Source organism: Artibeus jamaicensis, unplaced genomic scaffold (assembly GCF_021234435.1).
Source record: "Artibeus jamaicensis isolate MK-2021 breed Jamaican fruit bat unplaced genomic scaffold, CSHL_Jam_final contig_3152, whole genome shotgun sequence".
NCBI lineage: Eukaryota > Metazoa > Chordata > Mammalia > Chiroptera > Phyllostomidae > Artibeus > Artibeus jamaicensis.
Window position 1 is genome coordinate 5,687,771 of NW_026521729.1, and position 17,404 is coordinate 5,705,174.

Below are 17,404 nucleotides of genomic sequence, written 5' to 3' on the forward strand. Positions count from 1 at the left end.
CTCAGGAGGTGAGGGATGAGCTGTCCCATCAGAGGGACCTGGTAGGCCTCCTGGAGGAGGTGGTGTCTAAGCCACCTTGGTGACAGTTACAAAGGCAATGGCTGGAGAAGAGGCTCAGGTCCCCCAGGACAGGCAGCCCCAGAAGCCCGTGGTGAGGAGGCTGGAGTGGCAAGGCCCTGCAGGACAGCAAGCCCGGGAGGCGGGGGTGGGCTGGGAAAGGCCAGAGGACGGGCCATGGTCGCTCGGGGACACTGAGCCCCAAAGAAGTCCTGCTGCTCGCTGGGTTCTAACCCTTCAGAGGCCATTTTGCTTAGAGTCTAGGAACCCTGGACTGTGACCCCAGCGCTGCTGCTCCTACTTGCGCAAGTCAGTCTATGCCCGGCCTCGGCTTCCCCAGCGGCCAGGTCCACACAGCCCTCCCCTCGGCACCAGTGTGCTGGGGCTGCCCAACACTAGGCCACCGGCTGGGCAGCCTAACCAAGGGAAACGTCTTTTCACACAGTCCTGCCGGCTGGAAGTTCAAGGCCAAGGTGCATTAAGGTGGGTTTCATTCCGAGGCCTCTTCTCTCGGCTTATAGGTAGCTGCCATCTCACTGTGCACTCACAATGGGCCATTTCTTTGGTCTTCTTCTTACAAGGCCACCAATGGTCCGCATCTACCCTTAATTACCTCCTTGTGGTCTCTGTATCTAAATACAGTGACTTTGGGGTCAGGGCTTCCACCTACGAGTTTTGGGGAGGAAGGAGATGCCACAATTTAGTCCATAGCAACATCTAACAAGTGATAATGAGGATTTGACGAGGTCAGTGAGTGAAACACGGGAGCATGTTGAGGAGTGTCAGGTAATAGGGAGCGGTGGGGAGTGCGGCAAAGGGAGACCACAAGGCCAGTCTGATGGCTGGCCTCTACTCCGTCCGAGCCAGCGGTGCTAGGGAAGGATGCAGTCTGCATGTGGCTGAGCTTCCAATTTCTCAAGAGACTGGACATTCAGACTTTCACATCCCTAAAACAGAAATACTGACTCAAATACTTTCAAGCACTGAACAGGTGTAAGAGCTGCTAGATGTATACAGCCTGTTGGTTGTCACAAGCTTAGGACATAAAAAAACATTCCATTCAATAGACATTGCTTCTTTCCCTAAAGAGAAATATCACAGGTCACTTGCTTTCCTCTGCATTATTTTCTGAAACAAATCCATTGCTCTGTGACCCAAGACTTTTTCCGTGGCCACTGTGTAGCCTGAAATTCCATTAGTATCACATCTCCTTCCAGAATTGTCCTTTGCCTGCACCAAGGCCCAGGTGCGGGGAACTCGCTAGCCCTCGGGTCGGTGGGGAGGGGAGTGGTGGGGAAGTTGCCGCTGAGGCTGAGGCTCCAGGGTGGTGGGCACTGGGGGCTGAGGTGAGCTTCGCCCTCTGCTTTCTCCAGAAGGTTGCAGATCTGCCCTGAACTTCCAACCAGCAAGCCCTGACCCCCGCCATGGTGTGGTCACCTGCCGCCTCCCCTGTCCCTCTCAGAGGGGAAGGCAGGGACCCTGCCCCAGCTTTGCTACAGCCCAGCCCTAGCTCAGCCCTGGTCCACAGGAGTTATACAGTGTTTGTAACAGGGGGCAGAGACACCGGGGAGGGAGGAAGGCAGAGAAAATAAAGCAAAAAAGGGGGGGGCAGAGAAAAACATCTGTCTTATAAGGGCAATATGGCCCTTCGCTCTGTCTGTTTGGGTCCCCTAGAAGCAGACCCTGAGACGAAGTTTCAAGTGCAAGTCATTTGTCTGGGAGAGGACTCCAGGCAGCCTGTGGGGCACAGACCTGTGGGACCAGGAAGCAGCCGAAGCCAGCACAGCACATGAGCATGAGCAAGTTCATGGCTATGGGAACTGGAGCAGGGGACTCGGGCAGCTCGGAATGTGCCGCGCCGAGTTCTCCCACCCAGGGGAGCGAGCTGGAGTTGGAGGGACAGTGAAGGTCTCTGACCACTCCCGGGGCATCCAGACCCACAGCTCACCGCTTCGTTCAAAGGGATTGTGTGTGTACCGTTGGGCAGCCCTCTGCCTACCACCCAGGCCACGGGCCCCCACCCCTGAACACTCAGCTGGTCCAAGGGTCCTCTGGGGTTCTGGCTGAATGTGCCTTCCTCCAGGCAGTGGAAGATTCCCCCAAGGGTTCTTTATGTTCTCTTTCGCCCTTTCTTTTTAAAATATATTTTGGAGTGAGTTTGCTCTCTGGGTGGGTTTCCCTGCTGGGTTCCTCGCAGCCCGATTATTATTACACGAAAAAATAGCTCCTCGCACCTAAGAGGCTCTCCTGCCCCAGAAACCAGGGATCCTCACTGGCAGCCACAGAGCAATTACACGCTACGACTGCACCATAGCCTGCAGTCTCTTCCCCCACATCACGAGCCCCTGTTATTAGTCAGGCAATAATCGAATGCCTAAAATAGGCTTATAAAAGATCTCTGAACTGCAGGAATGGGTTGTTACGGAGAGTTATGACTCGGGCTCGGGAGCAGGTTTCCAGAAAGATATGTAACAGCGCACATCTGTTCTCTCCCCGCTGGGGAGGAGCCGTGTGCTCCAAACGAACGGGGAGGCGGGGCTGGGAAACCGCACATACGTCAAGTCAGTTCTTAACGTGACGCGACGCTTCTGGGGGCTAAGATACTCTCCGGGGTCTTTTATGCCAAGAAAAAAACCAATTCGTTGGGGACTGGTTGAATTTCATTGTGCGGGGAACCACACTGAGGAATCTGAAATTTGTTCTACCAGACAGACACCTTGAGAACACCAACAGACCTACGAACTTGCTCCTTCTCTCTGGCCTGTTCTGGAAGCATCTGTCTACAACAGCACATCCCGAACTGCGGTCCTTGTTTTGCACGTGTGAGCACCGCCCTCACCATTTGTTCACGTGCCTGTGCTTCCTGCACTGGATCAATGAATTGCCATTTTCTTTAAAAAGGTTTGTTCCAAACAATGAGTAGAATTGTAAATTCGCTTAGCAGAACAGGCACCTTTATAACGGGACTGTAAGTGAAAATTTTGTTTCTTTCCCTTCTAGCTGAAACTATGGCCACTTCCGCCCCAGCCTCCTCCTGTCTCCCCTCCCCCACCGCTGGGGCCAAAGTCCTTTCCAGCTGCCCACCCCCAGTTCCCCACCCCCGGCTCCCGGCTTTTCTCCCGTTAACTGGCAGGAGAAGAGGCACCTCCTCAGATGGGCAGCAGTGAGAGCTGACCCCCAGGGCGGACGGGAGTATACACCTGTGCCCTGCATTTGTTATTTGAATGTTTTCTGCACCTTCTCCTGGGCTTCTCTCTCCTAGAACGGACGTTGGGAGCTGCCCCCTCCTCTCAGGCTTTGCAACAAGGCTGCTCCCTATGGGCTCCAAACACACCTGACCTCCTTGGGTCCTGACGTCCTCGCCATAAAGGGGGAAGATGAGGAACACTGTGCCCATGCCCCCAGCCACAGACCCCAAGGACTGGGGGGGGGGGGTACACACTGAGCTCCCAGCCCTGACCCATCAAATTCATGTGCTCCTCTTCCCCCACAGCGTGTTGTCACGTGCCACGGATCTCCACGCCCTGACAGGCTCACATGGACCAGACCCAGGGAACTTAGCGGTTTCTGACTTGGTTTAAAGGAGAGCGAACATACAGAAGCACCACGTCCTTCCCAGCGGCCCTATGTGGGAGCAGCGTTTTCCGCCCCCTCTTCCCCCCCACCCCCACCCTGGAGACTGAGCCAGACCGGCCTGACCCTGGACCCCAAGCCTCTGGGTTGACTGGTCACAGGCTCTTTCCTCCACCCATGGTCTGCAGCCCCCGGCACCCTCCCAGCCCCACTTGCCAGAAGGGCCGCCCTCTACCACCCTCGCTGGTACAGAGGAGAAGCTGTGGCACCTCCCGGCCTTTCCTGCATGCACATGGGCAGTAACGGCGGGATGCTGCTAAGGGTGGCGCTGGGTAAGGGGCCCGAAGGTCAGGCCCGAATGTCTGGCTGTCCAGGTTTCTCTGCAGTGAGACCTGATACAAGTGAGGTTGCCTCTTTTTGGGTCTTGGACAGGTGTTCTCACCTGTAAAATGAGACACTGTTTTTATCTTTTATGTAGAGGAGGAGATGATGTCTTTAAAAAAATTTTTAAGCCAATTATAATATGCATACAGAAATAAACAAGTATCATAAATAAGCCAGGAGTTCATTTACTTTCTTTAAAGAGCCAGACAAAAATATTTTAGGCCTTATAATCACTGTCATAGCTACTCGACTCTGCTTGTAGCTTAGAAGCAAGCTGGACATAGACCATAAGTAAATGAATGAGCATGGCTGTGTTCCAATAAAACTTTATTTGTAAGAACAGACAGCTGGCCACCAGGGACCTGCAGGCTGTGGTTTGGCAGCTGTTAGGGACTAAATGTTTGTGTCCCACCAAATCCATGTGTCGAAGCCCTAACCTCCCAGTGTGAGGGTATCAGGAGGTAGGGCCTGTGGGAGGAAGTTAGGATTGAATGAGCTCAGGAGGGAGGAGCCCCCAGGGCAGGAGTAGGGCCTTGATAAGAAGAGGGAGAGACAGGAGATGGCAGTCTGCACTCTGTGAGCACAGAGCTAGAATGCAGCAGTCTGTAAACCAGAAAGAGGGCTCTTTGCACACGCTGAGTCTGAGAGCACCTTGACATTGGGCTTCTGGCCTCCAGAACCACGAGGAATAATGTTTATCATCTCCACCACCCAGATGGTGGTATTCCACAGTAGCAGCCGGAACTGAGAAAAGCCCCCAACCCCGGTGCAGCCCAGTGAATTTCACGAGACGAGCACCCCCATGTGACCACGCCCAGAGAACCAGCGCCCCTGAAGCCCGACACTCTTTCTCACCCACTAGACTCACTGAACTTTGGCGGTCTTCCAAGTTGTATTTTCTTTATAATTTTTACAGTGTCTTACATCTCATCATTTTCTTTTGAGTCAAACTTGTATCTCACAGGACAGAATTTTCACATGTTATCATTTGGGACAGCAACTTGCAAGCCTTCCTGAAGCTGCGGGGCCCTGTCTCCTACACAAACTGTCAGGGGACGCCAGTCCGTCCCGTGCAGAAAGGACACAGCTGCAGCTGCACTGGAGGTCAAGTGCTGAGCTCACCCCATCCCCGGCCCTCTCCTCTCTGGGCCCATGTGGAGGCACCCCGGGAACTCAGAGTGTTTCCGTAACCCAATCTGGAAGCCGCTCCTCTGACCACTCACTAATACCCGATCTCCACATCCCACCTGAGGGGACCTGTGTCATTCTCCACACCCCCCAGAGGACCATCAAGGACCCAGCGAGGGGCCCGCCATGACCCTAGCAGCCAGGTTGGTGGTGCAGGTGACTTGGGTCACAGGAGTGACGCTGGCCGTGCAGGCTCCATGAGAAGATGGTGGCTGAGGGCTTGCAGGTCAGTGACATGGTGAGAGAGGCCCACCTCTGTGAGTGGGGCTCAGCCGGTAGCCCGGCTGCTCCACCCGGATCCTGTCTCGCCTGGCAAAGCCCCCTAGACCTCCCAGAGCCCCAGTGAGCACCGCACGACAACAGGGGCCATTCCTCGCGAATCTCCCTGCCGGAGTTTGTGCTCCATGCAGACGGGATGGTGTGGAGGGGCTCTGTCACTCCAGAGCAACAGCCCCCACTGGGGGCATTTTGCTCACCCCACCCTCCTCCAGGGAACCTTCAGTAACGTCCAGAAACATTTTGGGGATGCCATAACTAGGGGAGAGGAGAAGATGCTACTGGCATCTAGTGAGCAGAGGTCACTGATGGCACCGGATGGCCCCCCCACGATAGAAACGGCACAGCCCAAGTGCCAGCGATGCTGAGGCTGAGAAGCCCTGCTCCAGGGTGAAGGCGACATGTGACGTAGGTGGAGCTGTCAAGGGAAAGGTGACAAATGGTGACACGCTGCCCCTGCTGGGCTGGTAAGGGGACGAAAGACTCAGACCCCCTCCCTTTCTGGGTCTTCTTTGGAGTTGGAGCCCAGAGAACCCGTTGGCTACAAACACAGGAGATGTGGCCCCGGTCCCCAGAAGAAACACCTTCCCTGGACCAGCTGCAGGCGATGTAAACATGAACGGCCTTCCAAAAAAGTTCCTTCCTCACGGGGATCTCGTTACCCATGCCTCCCCCCTCGGATGTCCCCTCCTCTCTGAACCTCCATCACTGCCACCACCCCTCCCACCGATAAGCTCCACAGCTCCCCTTGAGGTCCTGATTAGACCTTATCAGTCACGTGGGGGGGCAATCAATGGCAGATCACTGAAGATCAAGCCCCTCGATAGCTTACACATACTGTCCCCAGCCGCCCCCGCTGCTGGCCACAAACAGCAGATCTGGCTTTGGGTGACATCATTCCATGTCCTCAACCAGAGACATTGAGATAATAACTTTCCAAATATTGTCTTACGAGATGCTTATCACTGTAAAACAATATTTTGTCACCAGGCATTGAGCAAGGGGCAGCATCGTCTTGCAGAAACATGTAGGCTGGCGAGGGGAGGTGAGGTCATTGCGTGGCGGGGAGGGCTGAGGGCAGGAGCGCGTGGGGTGAGACAGTGGGCTTGCACAGGACTCAGGGGGCTTTGGGACAAGCGGTGGGGGGGGGGGCTGGGCCAGAGGAGCGAGTTTTCAGGCCATAAACAATGAATGCCAAGTCAGGGAGGAAATGCAGTTTGCTCTGAACATGGGGTGCAGTGGGGGGGCCACAGACATGACAGCCCCCTGCCCTGCTCATGGGGAGTTCACAGTCTAAAAGGGAAAATGCAGAGAAAGGCAGACCCCATAACCTTGTTTCTTCATCAATGATCATCAACTGAACAAGTTTTTTTTTCCCCAAAATAAGATAAACCACAATAGCCACTGTGTATAAGGGGCATTGCCCGCGGCTCTGATTTCCTACTGGGAACGGAGGGCTGTTGGTGGAGGTGAGCTTCAGGCCCATCGGCCTGGGACGCTGAGTCTGCAGATGGGGACACCGGTGAGAGGGGACTGCAAGGAACAGGTTCCGGTGCGGCCATCAGAGCTGAGGCTGGCAGACACTGTTCCCCAACACCCGTCCCTGCCGTCAGAATGCCTTTAGAAAACACCTCTCTATGGGACCCCTTCCAGGGAGATCCCAGGGAAGGGGGCGGGGCGAATGCAGCAGAAATAAACGGGAAAGGGAAGGTGCTGTGTCTGTGTGTTGTGGTGTGTTGTGTTGTGTTGCGTTGTGTTTGGGGGTGGAAAGAGGGGCAGCCTAGGGGTGCAGGGCTGCTACAACACTGTGAGCCAAGCCCCTCAGGCTCTCGGGGTGAACACCAAGTTGTGGTGACTGGCAAGGCCCCTGAGGCTGAGCTGGCTCAGCCCAAACTGTCACTACCACCTACTCCAGCTGTGTGACCTTGGGCAAGTTCCTCAGCCTCTCTGTGCCTCAGCTTTCTCATCTACAAAATGGGGACATCGAGGGTTGTGGAGAGGATTTAGAGAGCTGATCACACCCACAGCACACAGAACACAGCCTGACATGAACTAAAACCACCGTAAATGTTCGCAGGGTCATTATAAAGACTCACTGGGAACCCCTCGGGCCCAGAGCATCTTCTGGACTGCCACTGCCATGTGCCAGCCTGAGGCAGAGACCACCGTCTCTAGGAGCATGCTGAACCACACTTCCAAACTATCATTTCAGGCACTGCCAATGGCTCTGAAAATGATCACTGCTGTGGAAAAAGGACAAAAGTGAAGCCAGAGGCTGACAGGCTGAGCTGGCAGAGGCCGTCCCGTCACATCGTCAACAACCCTGTTTCCAAATGCGGCCACATTCTAGAGTACTGAAGGTTAAGGCTTCAACGTATTTTGGAGGGAGGAGGACACTTTAACCCATAGAACTGAGTAACACAGGAGACCAGTGAAAGATTTTGAAGTGCCATGACATCATCTGGTTCATGTTAGAAAAAGACTGCTCCACTGGCTAGACCAGAGGGAGCAGCGGAGGAGGCGGAGTAGCTGCATCCCAACTGCTTTCTGCAGGAAAGAGTGGAGACCATCGGCTAACGGATCAGCTGTCACACAGAAGACAGGAGTCATTGATAGGATGACTCTGGTTTTGACCCGAGTATCAGGGAAGAACGGGGTGGCCATGTACTGAGAGAGTAACCAAAGGGGCAGGGGCGGGGAACAGCGATTCCAGAATCCTGTTTGGCACAGGCAAAGCGTGAGCTGCCTTTCAGACGTCCAAGCGGAACCGGGCCCTCGGACTCAATGTGTCCAAAAGCCAACTCATCACCTTCCGGTCTCAGGCCAGCTCACCAGTTCCATGTCTGTTAATGGTGCCCCCACCCATTCTGGGGACCACCCCAGCCTCCCCTATGACACCAAGTCCTGGGGGTTCCGCCTGTTAAGTGTGCCCCAAATCCATCCACAGCCCTCCCTCTCCAGCACGTCCGTCTTGTACGCAGCTGACCGCAGCGGCCCCTGGACCTTGCTTCATGCTGACCCCCTGCCCCTCCTGCAGCGGGCGTGGTGGGCGGGGTTGGTTACTAAAAATCAAAGGGGACATTTCAGGGTATCTCCCTTTGGTTCATGGTGTCAGATGGGGAGACTCGCTCAAGGGAGACAGGGCGTTGCTTCTACAACCTCTCATTGCTCAGAGGAGACTCTTCAGTGGCCACATTTGTAGCCCCAAAACTCTAGACCTTGAAACCCAAGGTCTTGGGTTCCAGTTCTGACACCCAGCCCTCTGGGCTGATGACTGTGCTTGGGTTATCCCAGGATATATCATCCCAACTGCTGAACAGGACACCACTGGTGACAATGGGAGGACAATACTCGTTCACGGCACTGTTGCAGGCTGACCACAGGGTCCATTACCCTGGATGCTGGCAAGCCACTGAACTTCTCTGAACCCCAGCTCCCTCGATGGTGAAGGAGCAGCGCCTCGCCTCAGCAAAGCTGCCTGGGGACGGCACCAGGCAGCGCACCGCACCAGGCACCTCACCTCGAGGAAGCTGGTGGCTAACCTCGCACCAAGAACCGCTTGGAAGCCGACAGCACACAGAGTCCTGCCCACCTTCCATTTTCCAGTTGGAGGAAGAGCAACTCTGAGAAACTACAGTCACTTCAAGTCCTCCTTCCTTCATTATTAATTTTATAGAGAGTTATTTTGTGGCTCTGGCTTTTTTTTTTTTTTGTAATTAGATGCTGTAAAAATTTTTTAGTGATTTTCTCTTCTTCGTAATTAGAAATAGCGATTAGAGTATCTTTTATATTACATGGCGTTTTTCCTTTCAACAATTGTATACATTTTGTATTCTTTGCTTTCCTCCATACAGACTTTAATGAGAACAAACTCATTGTGGACCATAATTTGCGATTATTATAGCGTGTCATGAAAATGAGTTATTTCCGTCACAGAAATATAATGCCCAGCGTAATGTGTTTTTGCTGGTGGGTTTTTATCTTTTCCCTCTGGGGACAGGGGAGCTGTGTTTGCCAAGTTTAGAATCCCCTTGAACCTGAAAGGCTGGGGGATTGTGGAGTGAACTCAGGCTTTCTGGGGTCTTTTCCAAAGTGGTCCGCCCTCCTTTCTCTGCACAGAGCGAAGTGTAAGCAGAGGAGAGATGGTTTCGCACGTTTCATTAAAAAGCACACAAGACTCTAAACAGCTGTTTCCCAGCAAATGATGTCTGTTTAAGCAGGCACCCGAGCAACCAGAAGCAGGTCACTTCTTCAGATGCGAGCAGGCTTTCAGGGAGCCCTGGGTACCCCGAGACACCTGCCCGTGTTTCTGCTGCTAAAGGCAAACTGCCACACACAGGGCACCCCACCCTGCATTGTAGGTGGCACAGCCTGAGCTACACACAGAGCGCAGAATGACATGCCAGCGATTGAGGGGACCGTGGCCTGTCTGCTCCAGCCTTCCAGCTGCATGTGGGAGCCAAGGCAGGAAAGGGGTGGGGGACGTCACCTGCGCAGCTGACAATGAGGCAAGTGCCCAGGGGCTGGGCTCTTCCTGACACGTGACACCTGCCTACCCATTAGGGCATGGTCACCTGGAGGTCACTGCCAAGGGCAAGGATGTAGTTTGGGTGTCACATCCAGATAGGAAGGTGGGGGCATCTCTGCTGGGATGCCGCACTGCCCTAGTCGGGGTGTGTACCACAGACTTGGAGTGGGATGGGCAGGCCACATACGCAAACGGGGGACATGGGGGCTGATGGCGCACTCCGAAACGGTGACTGGGGGGCTTTATAATGGCCCTCTTCGCACAGGTGTGGCACCAGCAGTTCTGGGAGCACCCCCACCTCCCATGTGCTGAGGAAGCTCCAGGCGCCTGGGGTGAATACAGGGGAGGCAGCCTCCCAGACAGCCCTCGCCCCAGGCAGAGTGAGGGAACCTGTAGGAACAGCCTTTCCTTGGAGAGCAGAAGCAGGGCACCGGGAGGCTCGCTGATAATGGCCCACCCTGCAGCCTGCAGTTCCTGGACGCATGAGCCTCCCTTCTGCTTCATCCCCTTCAGCTCTGCCAGCAGCCCTGGGCGGCAGCCAGGTTCTGTAACTGGCCATAGTTAAACGCGCGAGGGGTGGGGTGCAGTCAGGGGCTGCTTTGGGCAAATCCTCCAAGTTGCCTTCTTAACATGTTTACCCCATAGTCAGCCATGACCCACGCCTTCTGTTCAGGAGACCAAGATCTCATGGTCAATTGCCAAGGCCGAAATCCCATCTCCACTCCTTACTAGCCATGACTTTGGGAGACTTGCCTAACTGCGTGGTGCCTCGGTTTCCCCCTGTGGAAACTGGAAACGGTCATCCCATCGACCTGACGGAGGATGAAATGAGCTCATGCAGGGAGAGCCTGTGCACCATGGGGACAGGTCCCTGGGGGCAACCGCTCCAGTTTGTGCAGTCCACAGAGCACCGGTTTGGGGTTGAAGCAGCTGTGACCCACCTCCCAAAGCTTGGGCAGCCGAGCCTTGAACCTGTGAGCTCACAGCTGCCCAGAGAGGGCACCTTTCCTGATTCATCCACCGGACAAGCGCCTTTTCCTAATTGCTAACAAGACTTGCAGTGGCTAGAAGCATCTGGCTCTGGAATCCCAGTGCATCCAAGGGGCCCAACCAGCATGTTACGGTTCGGTCCCTCAGGTTCCCCTCTTCTTGCTACTCAAACTGTCCTCAGGAAGGGGCAGAGCCAAGCTCCGATACTGAATCCACAGGGCAGGGGTGTCCCCCAGGAGAACCCAGGGATAGACCGAGAGTGGGGACCAGGCGCCCCAGCTCCCGTGCACCTTGGCAGGGCCATGGAGCACCAAGTCTCCACACCCAGCCCCCTGCACTTCCCTGCAGGACGTGAGAGAGGCAAACAGAGAGCCCAGAACAATTTCCTTAAATCTCAGAACAATTCTGTCCTGCTTCCCCTTGACAGTACGCGACTCTCTCCCCAGCTGAGGGCTCGCGTTCGAGCAGGACAGAGTGACACTCCACTATGAACGCCTAACGCTTTTGTACGGCGTTGAGTGTACATGCTCCCTAGCACATCACCGTCCCCCCACCCGCCTCCAGGGGCCCCTCCCCAGTATAATTGCCCTCGCTCCCCTAAATTCAGATGCAATTCGAGTCAGAGAAATCACGCCTGGATTACATCTGCAGCTGTGGAATTATCAGGATGACTTTCGGGCGGTGTGACAGTGATGTTTCGGCAGTCCATACGTATTGATTCGGGTCGATAATAAACAATTTGATTAGCCTCCCCATCCTCGGGCTGTCACTGCAATCACCAACAGGGCCCAGCCGAGTGGAAGGGAGGCAGGAGACTCGAGTGGCAAGAATCCTCAAAATAAGAAACTCCGTCCTGATTAGAGGCCCGGCTCCAGTGAATTGGAGAAGACAGCCCAGCTGCCGCGTTATTAACTCCCTGGGAAAATACTCGGCAGGTCCCTGGGGCCAGCCCGCATATTCCGATGCGGATCGATAAGCAACCTCCGGTGTCTATGGAGTTCAGACTCGAATCATTTGTCTCCGGCTCCTCTCTCCAAAGGGAGCCCCGTGGACGGTCTCGCCTGGCACGCCTCCCCCACCCCCACACACTCCCCGTTTAACTAATGACCCGCCACAGCGGCGGCCAGAGCGCCGAGCCCTCCTCCATCATCGGGAGAGGCTCTCTCAGGTGGGCCTCATGATGGTAATGGCCTCCTTTCAATTTTTTAAAAAACGATTCCCACCCTGACATCTTGGGGGTGAATTTGTGTAAGTGATGGGCATGCCCCTCGATGACAGGCAGACAGATGTCCCAGTAATGGACACCCACCCCCAGTGTCCACACCTGAGGGTGACACTTAAACAGAGCAGGAAAGGGACCCTTCTGTCAGCACCTGTGGGGGACACAGAGGGAGGGGGACCACCCAGGGACGCTGTGAGCTCGGACGGGGGCACTGGCTCAGGAGAGAAGGAGTGACACCAGGCAGGCTCCAGACTCGCCCGCAAACTGGCTTCTTCAGTCACAGGTCGACAATGGATGGGGTTCCCGGGCAGCAGCAGCCCTTAGCAACCGTCCGATGCTACACCCTTTGGGTGGGTGGAGACTCTGAAGGGCCCTGAAGACGAGGGACCAGCAGGGACCACACAGCAGCCCAGCTCCTGGCAGGGACTCTGGACTCCCCTCTGGCCACAGTCGGGAAGGCAGTACAGCTCAGTGGCTGCGACAGGCTTTGGGTCAAGCCCCTCCGGGGTGTCCTCTGGTGGGTCGCTTCACCTCTTCAAACGTCCACTTCCCCGCGTGTAAAGTGAAGTTACCAACAACTCCCTTGCATATCTGTGGTGAGAATTTAATGTAATAATGCAAGGAAAGCGCTTAGTGGCATGATAGATGCTCAGTAGTTACTATTTTTAGCAACATGAGATAAAAAGTGGACTGAGCTGTACAAATCTGATAGGCAACATGGACAGGAGCAGCGGCTGCATCTCTACACTGAGGCTGGAGAACCGGGCTTGGCGCACCCAGCCACGCCCACCAGACCACGCCTGCCGGGATTAACACCCGCCAGGCCACGCCCCTGGCCACGCCCCTCCACCTTCCCCATCCCCACTGAGTCCTGAGGACGCTGGGGAACTAGTTCAGAAACGTCTACTGGAGCAATGGAAAGATGAAGACCCTGAGGATGGTGGGGCGTTGAGCATGAAGTCCCCAGGAACCCTGTTACCTTCCAGCCCTCTGCTCCGCCATCCTTAGGTCAGGGGTCGCCCACAGAGCCATATCCCAGAAAGTAAAATGGAGGAAGGGACAAAACAGATTGGGGAAAAGGGTACATACCAACCATTTTATTAATAATTTTTTAACTTAAGTTAGTTTTAGAGTTACAGAAAAATCACAAAGGTGTACAGAGAGTTCTCACAACACCCACATCAGTTCCTCCATTAACACCTTGTGCTAAGTACGATATATTTGTCAGAGTGAGTAATTCGATATTGATGCATGATTATCAACTCAAGTCCATACTTTATAAGATGCCTTCAGTGTTCACCTAATGTCCCTTTTCTGTTTCAGGATCCCATCCAAGATGCCGATTTACGTTTAGACTCTCCTTAGACTCTTCTTTGCTGCGATGGTTCAACCTTTCTTAGGTTCTTTCTTTTTTTTAAGTCCTCGCCCATGGATGTTTATTGATTTTAGAAAGAGAGAGAAAGAGAGAGGGAGAGAAACATCGATGCGAGAAAGAAACATGGACCAGTAGCCTCCCATACACGCTCTGACCAGGAATCGAACCTGCAACCTTTTGGTGCATGGAACAACATTCCAGCAACTGAGCCACCTGGCCGGGGCAGACTTTCCTTGCTTTTAATGACCTTGCCAGTTTGGAGGAGTATTGTGCAGAATGCCCCTCAGCTGGAATCTGTCTGATGTTTTCCTCAGGACTAGACCGGGGGGGTTATAGGTTTGGGGAGGATGACCACAAACATAAAGCATCTTCCCCGACACATCCTGAGAACACCTCGGTTGCTCCCATGTTTAATGAGCTGCTGTGAACGAAAAAAGCTGCCGTGAACATCGGCACACAGGTCTGTGTGCCACATGGCAACTCTTATTTTTTTTCCAAGACAGTTCTCAGAAAGCGCTCTGTGAAATGTAACCTGTATCCCATTGGTTACAAGCCTACCTGCAAGGGAGGCTGGTAAATGTAGGCTTTATTCGCGCCCAGCTAAAATGTGAGAGTTCTCTCACTAGGGGAGAAGGGACATGGCAGACGACCAGCAGCCTCGGCCAAGAGACATACTGAGGGGGGACGGAGTAGGAAGGAGACAGGGACTTTCAAATACTCAACCCCCTGCCACCCAGGGAACCAGAAAAGACTGGCCAACTGCCACGGAGCCAGGAGAAAAAGAGCCTTCGGGTGGGGGAGACATTCAATAATTTACTCAATAAGACACATTGATGGTACATCTGGAGGGTAGAATATTATTCAGCAGTTTAGAAAAAAAATGTGCTATCCCATGATGAAACACACACGAGAGCAGCTTAAACGCATATTACTCCGTGAAAGAGGCCCATCTAAAAAGGCTACAGACTGTAATTCCAACGAGATGACATTCTGGAACAGGCGAAGCCATCGAGGCAGGAAAAAGATCAGTGGTCGCCAGGGAGTGGAGGGTGGGGGGTAAATAAACACAGCGCGGAGGGGTTTTAGGGCAGTGAAAATATTCTGTATGAAACTGTACAGTGGTAGATAAACTCGCCGTTATAAATTTGCCCAAACCCATAGAACATGCCAAGAGTGAGCCCTAACGTGAACTGTGGATATGGGTGATAGTTACGTGTCCATGTGGGTCATAGTAGAGGTGCCCCTCTGGTGGGGGGGTGTTGATAATGGGGGGGTCATGCAGGTGTGGGGACAGGGGTAAATGAGGAATCACTCATATTCCTGCCCATTTTTCTGTGCACCTCTAAAAAGATGTATATCGTAAGCATCTCAGGAAACAAGGTGAGAATGGCCCATGGTCCCCCTGAGTTTTGCGGCCCAGGGATGAGAGTCTGACAATATTTTGGGTGTGATGATATGAGATACCTAACAGTCCCATGGGACAGGGGGTGGCGGTGGGGAGCCTGCTGAGGTGTCTACACATTCCAAGATGCACGAATCCTTTTCTAAGTTTGCTCAGATTTTCCATTGCACAGGCAGCCGGTCCTTTCCAGTCGAGATTCCTCTGCCTACGGCTTCCCCAGTTCTCCAGGACTTTCCAGCACTTTTCTGGGGCAGGTGGGGAGCACCCAGAATGGACTGCAGGGATGGATGAAGCCTAACTCACTTAGGGTGCAGTTAAGCACCTTGGGATACGTATGTTTGTGTTCATCTTCAGAGCCTTCTGGGGACTCCAAGCGGCATTGCTCAAAGAAGGAATGAGCATTTCGAGTCTGCCTCCACTGCCGCCTTCAGAACACCTCTACAGTGTGTGCCGGCATCACAGGCCTTTCCTGCAGAAGTCCCGGCCGGGCGGAAGGGGCCGGCCCAGGCGGAGAACAGGGTAATCTCGAGCGTCCCAGTTGTGGCATGGGGCTGACAGCTGGGTTCGGAACTGCATCCCCAGGCGCACAAATGATAAATACATGCAGAGATTTCACCTGCTCTGCCCTTTCTGGGGAGCCTGAATTTTTTTTCCTTATCGGCGCCCAACCATATCTAGACAGTCCAAAAAATGTGCAATAATGTGTTTCCAACTCCTTGGTCCCCAAGCTCACATGTATTTGCTCCGCCTCCTGGGTGCCCTGTATTGTCTCCCAGGATGACCGACGCGGGCACTTTTACTTCACCCCACTCTGTGTTCTGGTGAGCAGTATGCAGGATTGGCTCCCACCGAGATGTAAGCACACCTAGGCTCCTGGATTTGGTCCCTTTGCCTTCTCCAGAATGTCCCCAGCTGTGAAGTGCCCCCAGAGACCCAGCTGTCCTACGTATCAGACCACCTGAGAGTCAGCTTCACCTGCACGATGGCGCAGACACCCTCCGGGTTTTGTGTTGGAGCCGAACAGTGTAATGGGTCAGAGGGCCCTTATCCACCGTGACTGGCCCATGGGAATGTCCAGAGAGCACTGGACAAAAATATAAAGAGGCACGTGAGTGCCGAAGGTGTGAATCCTTGAGTGTCAAAGGTGTGAATTCAGGATGTGCAAACATTTCTTTCTCCCTGCGATGGTGTGGGCAGCTGATGCAAAAACGCCAGAGTTCTGTTTATTCCCATTAATACCCCCAGAGGGCGTGGGGGAAGCAGGTGGACTGGCCAGCCTTGAATCACCTTCCCACCCCGCCTTTCGTCTCCTTCCTGACAGTTTTACTGCAGTTAAACACATGCATACCAGCGGAGGGCAATCACCCCAAATAGCCAACACAAGAGGCAGGAGATACGGGCAGAAATTTCTGGGGCACCTGCCCCAGATGCCCAGCTCCAGGCCACTCCGGTTTTCGGCACTAAATCTGCCCGCCGTGGGGCTGCGTGCAGACTGCTGCTGGACGTTTGCTCTGGTTAGGCTGCGTGAGGCTCAATTTAACCCCAGCCCTCGTCGCTGCTATTGATTGATTTTTAAATTAGATGAAGGCAATCAGTAAATACCACCCAATCAAGTTCTAAAAACATACAGGAGATTAGACAATTTAGGGTAATCAATGGGGATATTTCTTGATTTGCTACCACTCAATTCTGACCATAAATTACAACTATAACTTGCAAGTTAGGAAGCTATAAAGCAAGTGGATGTGACAAGAAAAACTATAAGAAATGAATTAAGGGGCTGACGATGAGCCACTGATTGTTGTCCTATCACAAGGCAAAATCACTCTTCCTTCCTATCTTAGATTTCTTGTTGGGCCTCCTCACCCGTTAGGTCGTGTGCAGGAGAGCTCAGGACATGCTCAGCTTTTAAACAAAATTTGGGCGTGGGGCTGGGTGTGGAAAAGTTGTGTGTGGAGGGACTAGCAGGCGAGTTTGAACAATAAGTGATCAACCTAATTCTGTGGTTGCAAATAAATGTCCTGTAATTTTAGGCTCAAAGCCCCACTGTTTGTTAAAACCCTCACCTACCTCACAGACACTTTCAAACGCTAATGTGAAAGTCACACTTCCCTACTGTCATTTCCGACAAAGCCTAAAATGTAACAATAATTAAATGTAATTTTAGATCAGAACTTCATACTCTTAAAAAGCTGTACTTGCGGAACTGTACAGTCTGCCCATCTTCCATCATTTAAAGAGAACATCCAAACGACCAATTTTATTCTCCTTTCATCGTCCAACGGATGCGATTTGGAGGAAACGAATTTGCTTTCAGGATCTCCTGGTTTCCTGGCAAAGGAAAGGACCCCACAGTAGCCTGCATTCATTCCTTCACTCATTCATTCCTTCACTCCTTCATTCCTTCAC

General features: G+C 53.4%; 1 long non-coding RNA gene across 2 annotated transcripts; it reads left to right on the forward strand.

The window, feature by feature from the left end:
- Positions 1-429: 429 nt before the first annotated feature.
- LOC128627085 (uncharacterized) lies at positions 430-4,152 on the forward strand. Of its 2 annotated transcripts, XR_008391184.1 has the most exons (4): positions 430-540; positions 1,732-1,965; positions 2,766-2,958; positions 3,551-4,152. It is a non-coding gene; the product is annotated as an uncharacterized LOC128627085 (long non-coding RNA). The 2 variants fall into 2 exon arrangements; XR_008391185.1 differs by lacking the exon at positions 1,732-1,965.
- Positions 4,153-17,404: the final 13,252 nt, after the last annotated feature.